The sequence below is a fragment of the Pecten maximus genome, chromosome 6 (genome assembly GCF_902652985.1).
Source record: "Pecten maximus chromosome 6, xPecMax1.1, whole genome shotgun sequence".
Lineage (NCBI taxonomy): Eukaryota > Metazoa > Mollusca > Bivalvia > Pectinida > Pectinidae > Pecten > Pecten maximus.
Window position 1 is genome coordinate 38830581 of NC_047020.1, and position 13945 is coordinate 38844525.

At 36.8% G+C, this 13945-nt stretch overlaps 2 protein-coding genes across 8 annotated transcripts in view; one reads left to right on the forward strand and one right to left on the reverse strand.

The window, feature by feature from the left end:
* The window catches only part of LOC117329739 (protein YIPF5-like), an 80742-nt gene that overhangs the window by 19393 nt on the left and 47404 nt on the right, over window positions 1-13945 (forward strand). The gene's annotated exons all lie outside the window — the stretch shown is intronic.
* The window catches only part of LOC117329737 (leucine-rich repeat-containing protein 24-like), a 57292-nt gene that overhangs the window by 11055 nt on the left and 32292 nt on the right, over window positions 1-13945 (reverse strand). The window contains exon 1 of one of the 7 annotated variants that reach the window (XM_033887839.1): window positions 7116-7163. The exons of 3 other annotated variants lie outside the window; for them this stretch is intronic. The gene's annotated coding sequence lies outside the window, so the exon portion shown is untranslated. Of the gene's footprint in view, window positions 1-2233; window positions 2592-3152; window positions 3685-7115; window positions 7164-13945 lie in introns of those variants that run through there. 3 more of the 7 variants (XM_033887838.1, XM_033887841.1, XM_033887835.1) reach the window with 3 other exon arrangements.

The following is a 13945-nucleotide window of genomic DNA, read 5'->3' on the forward strand; positions in this document are numbered from 1 at the left end:
ACAGCGTGATAATTGTGCATGTTACAGAGAGGTATAAGAAATCACCAAAGGGTCCAAATCGTACCCTCAAGGGAGAATATCAGAATCTTGGAAGGGATGAAAATTGTACTCTCTAGGGAGATTATCAGAATCTCTAGGGAAATGATCAGAATTTTCAATGGAGTGTAAATTGTACCCTTAAAGTTTATCAATGTGTGCTGGCTGCCCCATAATAGAGTTACTTGCTTTCATCAACTATGGTACAGACCCAGGGTAGCTATATACTGTAGATGATTGCCACCAGCTGACTTTGCCATAATCAAGTTATTGCCACCAGCTGACATTGCCACAAATTATTGCCACCAGCTGATTGCCACCCCTATGTAATATGACTAATTAAAGTACAATGATAGAGAGAAAAGTCATAAATTACCTCCAGAACATCTAAAATTAGACCTTCAGTGGCAGGATATTGTTCTCTATATAGAAAAAGTTAATGACAAAATACAAAAGTACATAAAGTAATTAAGATCAAATGTATAACGAGATATATCTGGTTACAAGAAGGTTAATGTACATATCTGCCTGGGGGATAGCTGTAATAGGTCTGTGCTTCACACTTCCTCAAATTACAAACTCTGTGATAAGCTATATTATAATATTGTAGCATGAATTTCACTTGTGTGTAATCAGTAGCCAGACTGATAGGATAGGGCGGTTATGTAATACTTCACAGGAGTTACCCAGTAGTTGTCAGGTGTGGACAGTCTCATAGTTACCCAGTAGCTGTCAAGTGTGGGCTGTCCCCAGAGTCACTGAACTACAGAAACACAAACCAACTCCATCATTTAAATTGCTGTCCACAAAACACTGATTCAACACTGAAATGTAAAACTCTCCATAAAGACATTTTACACCCTTTCCCCCTAGAAGCCATTTTGTATACGAGTTTCCAGGATACTGGAACTCCCGGTATCCATATATCTCTATCTCACACGGAGAAACCAACTTCATAAATTAAATCATACAAAGGGCCCAGATAAGGCATGTTTGAAGAGGATTAAAATCTGAAGTCTGACCATTCTCTGCCAGGAAATGATGGCTGCTATATGTTGGAGTGGATTGGAATATACATTGTATATGTAGGAGGGCTAAATGTTGGAGGCGTGGGGACTCACTTTATAGAACCTTACTGCAACACGTAATGCATTTGTGGGGTGTAATATCCAATATGGGTTAGAGATGTGGTTTAATTGGAGGAAGGATACTCCCCCGGAAATACAAGGAAATAAAAACCCCAGACACATGTCATAGAGGGGTTCACATCATCCTGCTTCACCTGACAGGTAGTCAGTGTGATGTTAATTAAAACATACAGCACCTAATTAAATACACCTGTTTTAAATTATTGAAAACCCTGTCCGTTTCCGGGATCTAATGTTATTAAACCTAGCACCCCTAATCTTCAATATACAACGTTCCAAATGAATAGCTGGATCAGATCATTATTGATTTGAAGGGGAAGCAGGAGAGAGTGCTATAAAATTTGTGTCTATCCGTGCTCATCAGCATGTAGTAGATTAATCTTGGTGTACAATCTTGCTTTACTCTCTTATGATAAAATCATCATGTTTTTTGTAGCTCAGAAGTCTTTAACATCAAAATTGTTTTGCAGAATAAACAGTCAGTGTTTATGATAAACAATCTCTTCCAATGTAAATTTTATTGTTAATCTTGAAAGTTTCCCCAAACTTGAGAGACATTGTAGGCTGAACTATGAACAACCTTAGTTTTATTATCCTTGTCACTTTCTAGTATCGCCTCCACAGTGACCTTCAGAGCTTCCTACCTGTTAAAGGGATATGCTACCTTAATGTGACATATCTATCTCCTTTCAAAAGAGTTTCACACTCAAAGAAACATCTTAACTATCTTTTTAATCTCTTTCATTTGAATTTGTTAATGTAAAAAATAGGTGATTGGTTTTGAAATTCAACAATTCAGTGATTGATTAGCAGGTGTAGATAATTTGGGCTGTTTATTGTACAACGTGAGTGCCTACTTTTACAAGAAATGTGTAATTTGAGATATTGGAGTTTTTTTGACATTTATCGGCTTCTTTCTTTTAATTCTAAACCCAAACATGAAAACATGTGAAAGAGTGAAATTTTAGAATGATATACTTTATATAATTAAATTGAATTTTAGATTTGTTATCAAAATTAAACGGTTCTAGAAATAACAAATTACTTACTTTTACGTTCATGTAAATATATATCCACACACAACAGTACGCCATGCTATCCTTTACTTTAGTGCTATACCAACCTAAAGTGCACCGGCCTTTAAACCACACACACGGCCTGCAGCGCTGCTAATGGCGGAAATCATTATTCGGCTATACCTATATACCTACACAAGGAATTATATCATATCCTAATCTTTGAAAACACGAAATATGATGTCATATCTTAACTAACTGTTTAAAGTTCCAAAGATCAAGTTGCTTGTTATCAGTCGCTGAGGAAGTGTAGCAGCCCTCGTTAAATTGAACAGTGTATTTGCGGTACAGTACTGGATAAGACTAAAACACTGATAGACATTGTGAAAGTATCCAGTGTCCTGTAGTATCGGACTGAAAAAGTCAGGTTATGTAATTTGTAAAAATGAACCCGGATAGACTGGGCTGTGATTAGTTCAGCGATAATACTTCTGTATTAGCAGTGTTTCTGTCATTAAACACATAATTCTCTGTGCATGTGTGCCTGATAGTCACGCGTTCTCAGGTGTAGCAGAAGAACCAGTGTCTATCTGCCGTGGAAACTCCTGTCGACATGATAAAGATATCTTGCCCTGAACGATCTGGCCTGTGTCTCGATCAACACTACGATATAGACAATAGTATATAGCCTTCCTTAACTTGTGTCTGATTGTGAAAACTTTCTTACATTTAAGACAATACCTCTTATCCTGGTTTCCAGTCTTATCCAGGTGGATGGATGGGCACACAATGAGGGGAAAAAATTCAGAATTAATTATGTGTTGAGATTGGATAATCTGATTTACACATTTTCTGTGGTGTTTATACGCTTTCTCAGATACAGCTCAAGTCAGAGGGTACATAAAAATGTAAAAAAAAAAAAAACACACAAAAAAACCACTTAATTACTCACAGAAAGAAGCCAACACTCCTTGTTTATCAGTGTTCAACGTTCAACTCCTGCTCTCTACTGAAGCCACACCCAGGGATTGTTACCATTGCAGATAGCCTGTTGTAGTTATTATGGATCCTGATAGCCTTCAATACCCTATAACGTATGGCCATGCAGATAGGCTACTGTATGCCCATATGGCCAGATAGGCTACTGTATGTCCAGGTTACCAGAAGTATGGCTATAAGTATAAATCCCAAGTATGATGTACCTCAGCTCATTAACCATTTCACCATTATACCCAGCATCACTGCTATAGCAAACTCATAAATGCAGCATATGACTTTTTCTGTTGTGCTTCGTTTATATCCGTATCCATGACAACCAGGTATAATTGAAAATGTCACAATCAATCTACTTCTAAGACCACCTGTCAGTCAATGACACAGAAACACGTATACTTCACTCATCGGTTTTCCTGTTACGGACAGGTGATTCTATATCTTAAGCTGGTTGTTGGACTTGTGTAATACAGACCCATAATGATTCGAGATCGTCTGATTCTGTACAGCATAAATGTGTCATATCAACCATGTGACTTATACAGTGACGTGACGTGTATCTGTGCATGACAGACAGGTATGCTAATACCGATGTTACCTGCAGATATATATACCTGTAATTAATTAAAGAGGTAAAAATAATCCATAGTACTGTGTTTAATGCTATCGATTATACGGTAATCCTTGTTTCATTTACGAAACTGAAAGTGCAGTTTTAATTTTTGATCTTAATGATCTATATAAGAAGTCGTTAATTACTGTAAAATTTGCATGTATAGTGCACATTCATGTATTATAAGTGCGCGGGTACTTTTTCAGGTTCATTTTCAGAATTGTTTTTTTTTTTTTAAATATTTAACTTTTAATGCACGGTAGCTGAATAATCAAGTATAAGAGGATCGAGATCTGTAACTTAGCAAAGCTACATTACAACATTTAATTGGAATCACTGGTCAGATCTGACACATTTGTTTGTACAGTAGATACACTCTTTATCTATTGTAACGGCGACAGCTGTGTCCACAATTACCTGGGAAATGCACATCTATGTTGGTCTGTTAAATGTATACCTGGTGTACATATTGATCTATAGGTTGGTTCACTAAGCAAATAAAAGGAGTAACTCTGCGTAAATATTGATCCAAATGTATCAATAGTCAAATATATTTATATAGATAAATATTCTGATATTTTGTATAACCTGCCATATGCTCTCTGATATTGTGTGTTAGAGAACTCGGCCAAGTTGATGTAGGAAAAGACACAATTGGTTTACAGTGCGAAGGATTCCAGCACAATGAGTTATCACAAAGTATGCAGTTAGGTAACAGCTGGGATGCTGACAAATCTGTGCTGTAGCCTTTCCTGAAGATTACAGCACTTCTAACAAGGTACATCACTGTCTATACCTCTCACGTACATTTCAGCCTCTGTAACATTTGGAAATTAATAAAATCTCCCATCCCATCTCCTCAAAATAATAATAATATGGAGTTTTTTATACAGCTATATAACAGCTACATAGCCGTCTCAAGCGGTTCACAAATTGCTATCCGTGGAGCATACAGCCGGAGCTGCCATTTCGACCTTAACAGCTTACAGTCGGAGCTGCCATTTCGGCCTTAACAGCTTACAGTCGGAGCTGCCATTTTGGCCTTAACAGCTTACAGTCGGAGCTGCCATTTCGGCCTTAACAGCTTACAGTCGGAGCTGCCATTTTGGCCCTAACAGCTTACAGCCGGAGCTGCCATTTCGGCCCTAACAGCATACAGCCAGAGCTGCCATTTCGGCCCTAACAGCATACAGCTGGAGCTGCCATTTCAGCACTTACAGCTTACAAATGACATTTCTTACACTGCCCTACCACATACTTATTAACAGCTGATTCAGCTGGAACACAACAAAGTAAAATATCTTGTACAAGGATACAACACAGTTGTGACTTGAACTAGTGACCCTTAAGTCACATAGCCCTGTGTCCTACCACTAGACCTGACTTTACCAGTTTTCATCTCCTATCATTTCCTACAGTATTGTGTTTAATGTCCTATCTAGTCTCAAAATATAAAATTTTGTTCATTTCATTTTAAATTGTGTCCAAATTCCATTTCGGTTACCTTTAACTGTTCTGCATTTGGATACTAATTAATTCATAAATTCCGATTATTTCATAAATAGGTACTTCAGTTTAATTCTGACGTTGCTATCCTCTAGTAGTTAGAAACGCCCCAGGTTTTTATTTTAACAAAGGATGTCTGTTTCTGTAATCATTAACTGTTGATAGATTTCAGAAATGATCAAGGTTGTCTATGACTTAATAAATCACCTCTGACAATTAATGCCTCCTCTCACTTGGGAATGATCAAGATTGTCCGTACCACCCTAGAGGAAGAGACTTTATGATGATAGGAGACATACTATATGTGTCTTACACTGCTGACAATTAGCAATAGGTATGATTAACACGCTGTTATGATCATGCTGCAACTTGCTTCATTCTTGTGTCTGTCATGTCAGTTACAATCCATATATCCTAATCTGCCCCCCCCCCCCCCCCCCCCCCCCCACCCCCCCAAACCCAAACCCAACCCCAAACCCAACCCACCCACCAACCACCACCACCACTCAAGTTCACCCTAAAGCATCACCCCTTGCAGTAAACTAATTAACTTGACATTTAAATTTAGTTTTGTATGTTGTAACTTAAACTTCCCATGTGTTAATTATATGTAATCCTGATGTACAATACATGTACCATTATACGAGTCTCTCGAGTCTCGGAACATGTATGTCCAGAGTCATGCTGTGACTCTGTACAGCCAAGTGTGAGAACATGTGTGTCAGCTGTACCATGTCTGACTCAAAAGTGAGTGTCATACCAATACATATATCACATATAAAGTATATGTATTACCTGACAGAACACCGCGGTATACAGTAACAATGCAAATTCTTAATGACAGTGTTATAGATGATAGCATTACTCATCCTCATTTGATTATATACTCAGGTGCACTTCTAGTATATATGTATACAGTCCTTCAAGCAGTTTTGTCATGGTGGTTTTCATTACAACTGGATTTTGTGATTAGAAGCCATCATCTACACCTTGTTTAAAACAATTTTATTTTTATTTTTCATATTTCTTCTTTCTAATAAGAAGTTTTCCTCTTTTTTTTTTCTTTTTGAGGAAACTGCATCTTAGTATCCGACAAATATTAAAATTTTGTTTAAAAATTGATAGAGTGTGCATGAAATGGACAGATTGGCTTCATTATGGCCTTATTGGCTTAGGTCATTATTGATCTAGTGAGTACAGATATTTATCTATTGTAGCTTTATAAATTGTCAAGTTTGCAGGTACTGATTAAATAATTTCCAGGAAATACTTTATCAGATCTTTATAAATTTTATACTTTCTTGGGTCCTGCAACCTACTGGAACCTGGAATGACATCGTTATTCCGACCTGTAATATCTATAATAAAATTTCTGTTGTGTTCTTTGTAGATTTAAACTGACAAGGCCTTCATCATCTGGTCTGGTTTGTGTACATTACTTATCCTGCTAAGCCAGCTTCTCACTTAATCTGTGTTTATACAAAGATTTCTAAATATATAGACAAACAGAATCTTGTCCTGAACAAAGAGTTAATGAAAACATTTCTCTCTATTTTATATTCCTATATACAAAATCTGTATTATCAAGATTTCATTTCCCCTATCTTAAAAATTACAAACAGATGTTCTTAGATCAGATCTATTTTTAGAAATGATAAACGGTCATTCTCTGTCCTATCCTGTCCAAACTGTCAAGTTTAACATAGGTCATCAGAAAAAAAAAAAAAAAGATCTTATATAAAAATTCATGAATTCAGAGGAATTTTAATTTATCTTGATCAGTTTAATATAATTACTACCTACTTTAGATAAATTCTGCAGGCTAATGGTGTCCAGGCCATTTACACTCCCACCGGTATATATCCATGGCACACCGTATATAGAAGACGATTGTAGATATAGCTTGGCTAAATCCAGGTGCCAATATTTATCAAATTTGTTCGAAGGTAGTTTTTTCTATCCTGGCTCATCGGCTGTAAATACTGTATATTTTGAGACATGTAGTTACCTGATGATGGCCTAGCTAGTCAGTCTGGATGTGACAGGTACATGTAGATTAGATCCAGTTTTTATCACCAGTGTACCTGACGACCCCAACTATGATAACCAGTATTGAAAAGTTGTGACATCTGTTATAACAAAAGTGGTCGAAGGACTGCTCTTTGTCTAATACCTTTTATTATTATCAAATAAGAACTATACACACGTTAAATGTCTTCCTGCCATTTGTAAAATAAAGTTCAAAGCATAATTTGCATATTAATTCATATGATCAAATTTAACAAAAGTAATATGATAAATATTGTATTGTTTAATGAATTTAACAAGTGTAATATGATAAATATTGCATTGTTTAATACTGCCTTTGTTTTATTTAAAACACATGAACAAGATGGATGAGACAGACGTACATTTAAATTAAATGGCTTTTTGCCTGCATTAACCACAATATGTGAATACAAGATGAAAAATATTCTGACGTCATGGTGAAACGAAATCTAGTTACATGTATTTACGGCCTAAAACAGGATATAGAATTACAGGCATATACCTATTTAAAAATTTTGTAAATTTGTTTTTAAGAACATGTTGGACAGGACACTACTCAATGTGCCCTTCTCTGGTTTCTTTGTAGAGATTAATGTTATGATGTCATTGCTGTTTTTAATGAAAACCTGGAGATGTCACCGACAACCTTGTAGTTGTGGTGGTTGGGGGGGGGGGGGGGGGGGGGGGGGGGGGGGGGGGTTATAGCTTACATCATAGGTGAGCCGTTGTCTCCTAGAATATATTCAAGTCCCATAAATAAAATATGTAATATATTTCTTATAGCCTTAAGGACACTTAGCTATCATCTGTGCTGAGTCTATCAAAGCATTGTTAGCTATTAAGATTATCATTAGTTAAATAAATTTTAAAATCTGTTCATACTTTCTTGTAAATATGATAAATTCTTTCAGTTGCACATTTTAAATTCATACAAAAGTCATTTCTACATTTCCATTCTTGATTTTTCAAAACTTTCCAACAAGATAATTTTTTCATCGACGAACATATCTCCTGGTTCTGGGCTGGAGTATAGACCTCACTGTTATAGATAATGAGTTTCATTGGAATGTATTGGAACCTTGGAAAGATAAAGTACACTGACCTTTATATCTGAATTCCGTTTTCTACAACACAGCGCCATTTTTATAGGACGCCTGTTTCCTTTACTTGATAGCACAATTACTTTCAAACGATACAAAACTACAAAAATGTTTTCCTACGAAGATTGGATATAAAAACTTTCTGATGCGTTTTAACTTGCAATCAAACGCACACCTGCAAAATGCGCATCTGCCGTTTCTAAAACTTAATGAGGGGTTAGACACAGGCTTCGGTACATATTTGCATGATCAATTTGGATTTAAAATTACAGGCTTGTGTTGGAGCTTAGGAGATGTTCTGGGATTTAATAGTTAGTAATGTGTGGGGAAGGACATGATTTATGTATATCAGGTATTTGGAAACAATTTATACAAGGAATTTCAAAATGTCTCTATGTAACTGCAGTGATTTAAAACTGAGACATTTTCAAAGGCGTTGAACTGAACAAAAAGGCTCAAAACATTTGTTGAAAACCAATACCCAATACCTATATTACATGGTAAATATAAAATTTGAATGTGTAAAATACAGGTATGGTAAATTTTAAACTGCACTGAGTAAAATCAAAATTTGAATTTTTTTTTAAATGGCTGGTTGATGAGCCAATAGATGTTTTTGATACACAAATTACTTTTGCCTGATTTGACCTTGACCCTTTGATGGTTGTAGACACTTTTGATTTTCGTTATTAAGGGAAAGTGTTAGTTTTATGATATATCTTTGAAAAAAATATCACACCAGATAATATTTTCTAATAGCGATTTGTAGAGTTATAGCCCCTTTAAGGAATTATCTATTTCCACATATTGATTAATGTTTGATATGTGCACTGTATAAACAATAGATTTTTGGTTAATGACACTTGAATGTCTGATGAATGTTTTAGATCTAGGCATTGATATATAATTAGTACATGTATTGAGACATCCATCAAGTTAATTGCATGTTGAATGCAATTTCTTGACTCCATTGCATGTCATTCACACTTTCTAAACGCCACACTCGGCCACACTCGGTACCTACCAGTATAGCAATAGAGCTGGCTCCCAAAGGGATCAACTGGCGCTGAATTATCTGGAGGCTTGCACCCTCCCCGACAGTTGGTCTCCTGTGAAAGACCACCACACACAACTAATGCTAATTCTCCCTGACATCGACCCACTTATTGTCCTGGGATTGCCATCACCAAACACTGTCAAAGCCACTTCCAGGCCAGTAACTCTATTAGGAATCCCAGGCTGATTGCCTATTCTAAAAAGTAGGTAAGGCCGAACAGTAATTGTTTATCTCTACTACGAATCTTTATAACCTTTCTCAATGAATGCTGCAACCAGTGTTACCGAACTTGCTTATACATCAGAATTCTCCAAGTTTTCCAGGAATATGCACACAATGTAGCTATTAGCTTGGTCTTAATTCTGTACCATGTTTGCCTTTCGCATGACTGCTTAGCAATGGCGTTCTGCAAACTTTCCTGGTACGTATATACTAACGTATGGGTATATAAGCCTGTTGTTGTCCACGGTCATCTTCCACATGACTGGAAACGATCCCGACATGGTCAATACTATCTTACAGCAGGCCGCAGGTTATTACCGTTTCTCAGAGAGAGCCATCTATTGACCATATATAGCCATTTCATGTCCTAAATTTGTTTGGACAAGAATTACAAGTAGTGCTAACCCTAGACTGGTAGCTTCCTCTTGAACTCATTCCCATTTCACATCACATTCGACAGGAGAATCTCCTGTATGCAGATATAGATCAGGACTCGTCTTAATCTCTGTCGATTTCGAAAAACACGGAGATAGTGAATTCCTGGTCAACGTCTTATGTATTGTTGCTTCCTGTGAATCTGACCAAAGATCAGTTATCCGTTTCTCGGCACTCTTTGTTATTTCTTTTGAGCTCCGAATTTTCAGATCTGTTATCAACCCACTATAGGTTATGAATGTCAGCGCCCACTTTGTACCTCTCAGAATAATGTAATCTCAGAATCTATCAGGTATGCATACCTTCTCCGAACCCGACTTTGGACCATTCTCATAACATTGAATTCCTTAGAGTTCTGAGAAGACTTCGAACCTTAGTTCATTTTTGAAGAAGTATTTACATCATGCAGGCATATTCATAAACACATATTGTAATTTGAAATAAATGACTTGCATACAATTAGTATAAACTCAGTATCTGAGATTCAAATATTTTAAGATAAATTTCATATACTGAGTACAATATTGTGCTGGCAAATTGAATCCAATTATGATAGCTGGTTTTTGTAATATAATTGTGCCATGACATTAAATCTTATATATTTCAGTGTATGGCCTTTAGTTCAAAGATCTCAGTATATGCTGGTTAAATGTCATTGGATAATATCATTTGTATAATGTATCAGAATGTTGGCTACCTGCTCTGTATGCTCAACTTCAGTTCAGAGTTCTCCATTTCCTCCTGTTCTATAACCAGACAATTGTGAAGTAAAGGAAGTGTCTAAGGACTAATAAAACTTGGTGACATATCCTGTTTTAATTATAAGTCAGCATTTTATCAGGGATATATATCATAACATAAAAGTCACCTAGCCCTGAGGAATGAAAGAAACTCATATCTACGACACCTGGCACAGGTACCTGCATGCTGTTTCTGGTGTGGACTAGGGAAACTTATACTTCTAGCCCAAAGCCAAAACATTGCATGATATCTGAAGCTTGAGGCTACTGAAGACAGCCACAATTACTTGTGATTTGCCTGTGGCCTGGAATGTGCTAGGGTACCTAGCTAATTGATTATGCACGGTATAGTGTCAAATGTGTAGGAAGTATTTATATATATCAGATGTACTTACTGCCAATACACATCACCCTGCACGCTGCAACCCCTCACTCTGGGCCAACACAAAGCAAGCACATAGGGCTAATGAATCGGGTCAACGAGCACTCAAATAATACTGACAAATTGGGATACATCGTTTGATAATGACTATTTGACTGAGTGGAGTTGGGGCTGTAGAGTTGTGTATCTCAGTGTGTATAGAGAGTATAAAGACAATCCCCTGGTAGGATCTACCATGAATATTAGGTGACCGAATATTAGCTTATAAAATGTCAATAGTTATGATCTAAATTTAGGACAGTTGTGACTTGTGCACTGTTGAGTACCACCAGGAATCGGAGATGATCGTGTGGATCTTTATCTCGGAGTGTTTGGTTATACAGTAATATGTTTACTTAAAGAGTTAGAGTTCATTCAATAGCCTGTTTAACAGACTAAAGATGTGTTGCTCAGTCAGTAATCCCCAAAACAGCACTGGCTTTGATTTTATACAAGAATGAAATTCCACAACATCAGCATGGAAGCTCCATGTAAAGTTTGACCTGATCATGATCTGCTTATTATAATGATAAACCAATCTCACTAAAGACTTGCTATCTTGTTCTGGCCAGACCCTCTGTGTTTTCAGGGATAGTGAACTAAAGGGCTCAGGTGAATAGATTCTGGGGAGATGACCCTAGTCATCAATGATAAATGATATAGTTACCTGTTTCACAGTGGGTGGAAGCTTAACCTACCAAAAGTGTGGCTACCTGACTGATGTTCTTCCAACTGGTTCAAATCAGTCTTGATGTTAGATTATTACTTCAGGCACAGCCAGATGTTTGTCTCAGTGTTACAAATTTTAAACAGAATGAAGACATATCGAGTCTGACCTGCTATACACACATGGCTACAATGGTCAGATGGGCGATAATTGTTGAGTGGATGTCCAGCTGAGACTTGCACAATGGACAAGAGGTGGTTTCAAATGAAAATCACCATCTTGAAATTCATGGCCTTTCCAGACAATTGAGGTCTTGATTTGTTCCAATAAGTGATGAGGTTTCTATAAATACCTTAACCGAGCCTGATGCAGTTTGTTCTCCCCTTCTGCCTCTCAGACATCTGTCTGTTCATTGGGAGCCCCTCCCATAGAACTCCACCCTCTGTCATCTGGCTGTTGTACCTAATGGATAACTCTATTTTCATTCTGCAGTTTCATGCTATCCAGCATTGTTCTATTATAGTAGTGTTTGGTCTCTACACCCCTGTGTAAAATTAACCCCTCTTACCAACTCCCTGTATGCCAGCTAACCCCCTCCTAACCCCTAAGGAGCCATTCTTTTGCAATGAGATTTTATATACATGTTTACATGTATAAATGTATATATATGTATACATGTATATATAGAATCCCCAAAACATATGACTCCATTCCCATCAAAAATAACACCCCCCTCCCCCTTTCAGCATCATATAAATAATATACCTGTCTGTTGATGCTACTATTGCTATGCCAGTTTCTGGAGCCCCACCCCTGAGGACTACTAGCACCTGTCTGTGACTGACCTTTGACCTTCTAGGGGTCAGCTGTTGTACCAGACTCCACACTTCAACCCAGATTTAGAAGCTGTATTACACATTAAAGGTGGACAAGCTATCAGATGGAGCTGAAGACCTTGTGTGCCTGTTGAGCAATTAATCAACCATTTGTAGAAAACTTGGAAGAAAGCAAAACAATTGATCATCATCTCCATGGCCTCTGATTCCTTTGTTTAGATGGTTCTTATAAAAAAAATATCAACATTTAATTTATAAATAGAAAATTTATCCCAAAATAATGGCCTTACCTTATAAAGAAGAAGATTTTGTTTTAAATCCAGTGAAAGCAACATTTATAAAAAGAAAATTGGTCCTCAAAATAATGGCCTTACCTTATAAAGAAGAAGATTTTGTTTTAAATCCAGTGAAAGTTTTATCGGTTAAGTCTTAAATCGTAGCACATCCAGCTAATGGCACGGTTTCTGACAGATAGCTACTGATATAGTAGCTGGATAGGATCTCCCCACAAGTTTCCTGTGATTATGAGAGTGACATTTATAATCCCAGAGGCTTCTGCTAGGACAACAGTGAAGTCCCAGTCATTATAGGAGGAACACAGTCTAACCAGGCATGAAGCATACCCAGGAGCCAAATTCACATGCAATTGTCACAGGATGCATGTGCGTTGATAATTATAGTACAATATAGCTGTCAGTGGTGACAGACTGTTGTGGTGTAGAAATTTACCGGCATGTGGTAAATATCACATGGGTTGAACCTGAGGGAATTTCATAAGAGAAATGACATTTGTAATTATACCCAGGGGAAAAGCAATGAAAATTTGTTTATAAGTAATGATAATTTGTTGAAAATATTTTACTATACTACGCAGAACTTTGACTGAAATGAGTTTCATTCTATAGGGAACGGTTTGATAAGGCCTGCCATAAACAGTTGTTTTCACAGTTTAGTTGACAGCTTAACTCTGGCACTATATTCATGGTCTTAAAAATTATTGATTTTACAAATTCTTGACATGAGTTATACTTATGACTATAAAACATATAATTTTTTGTTTATGGCCTTAAAAACAGCAATAATTTATTGTTACTAGATTCTATACC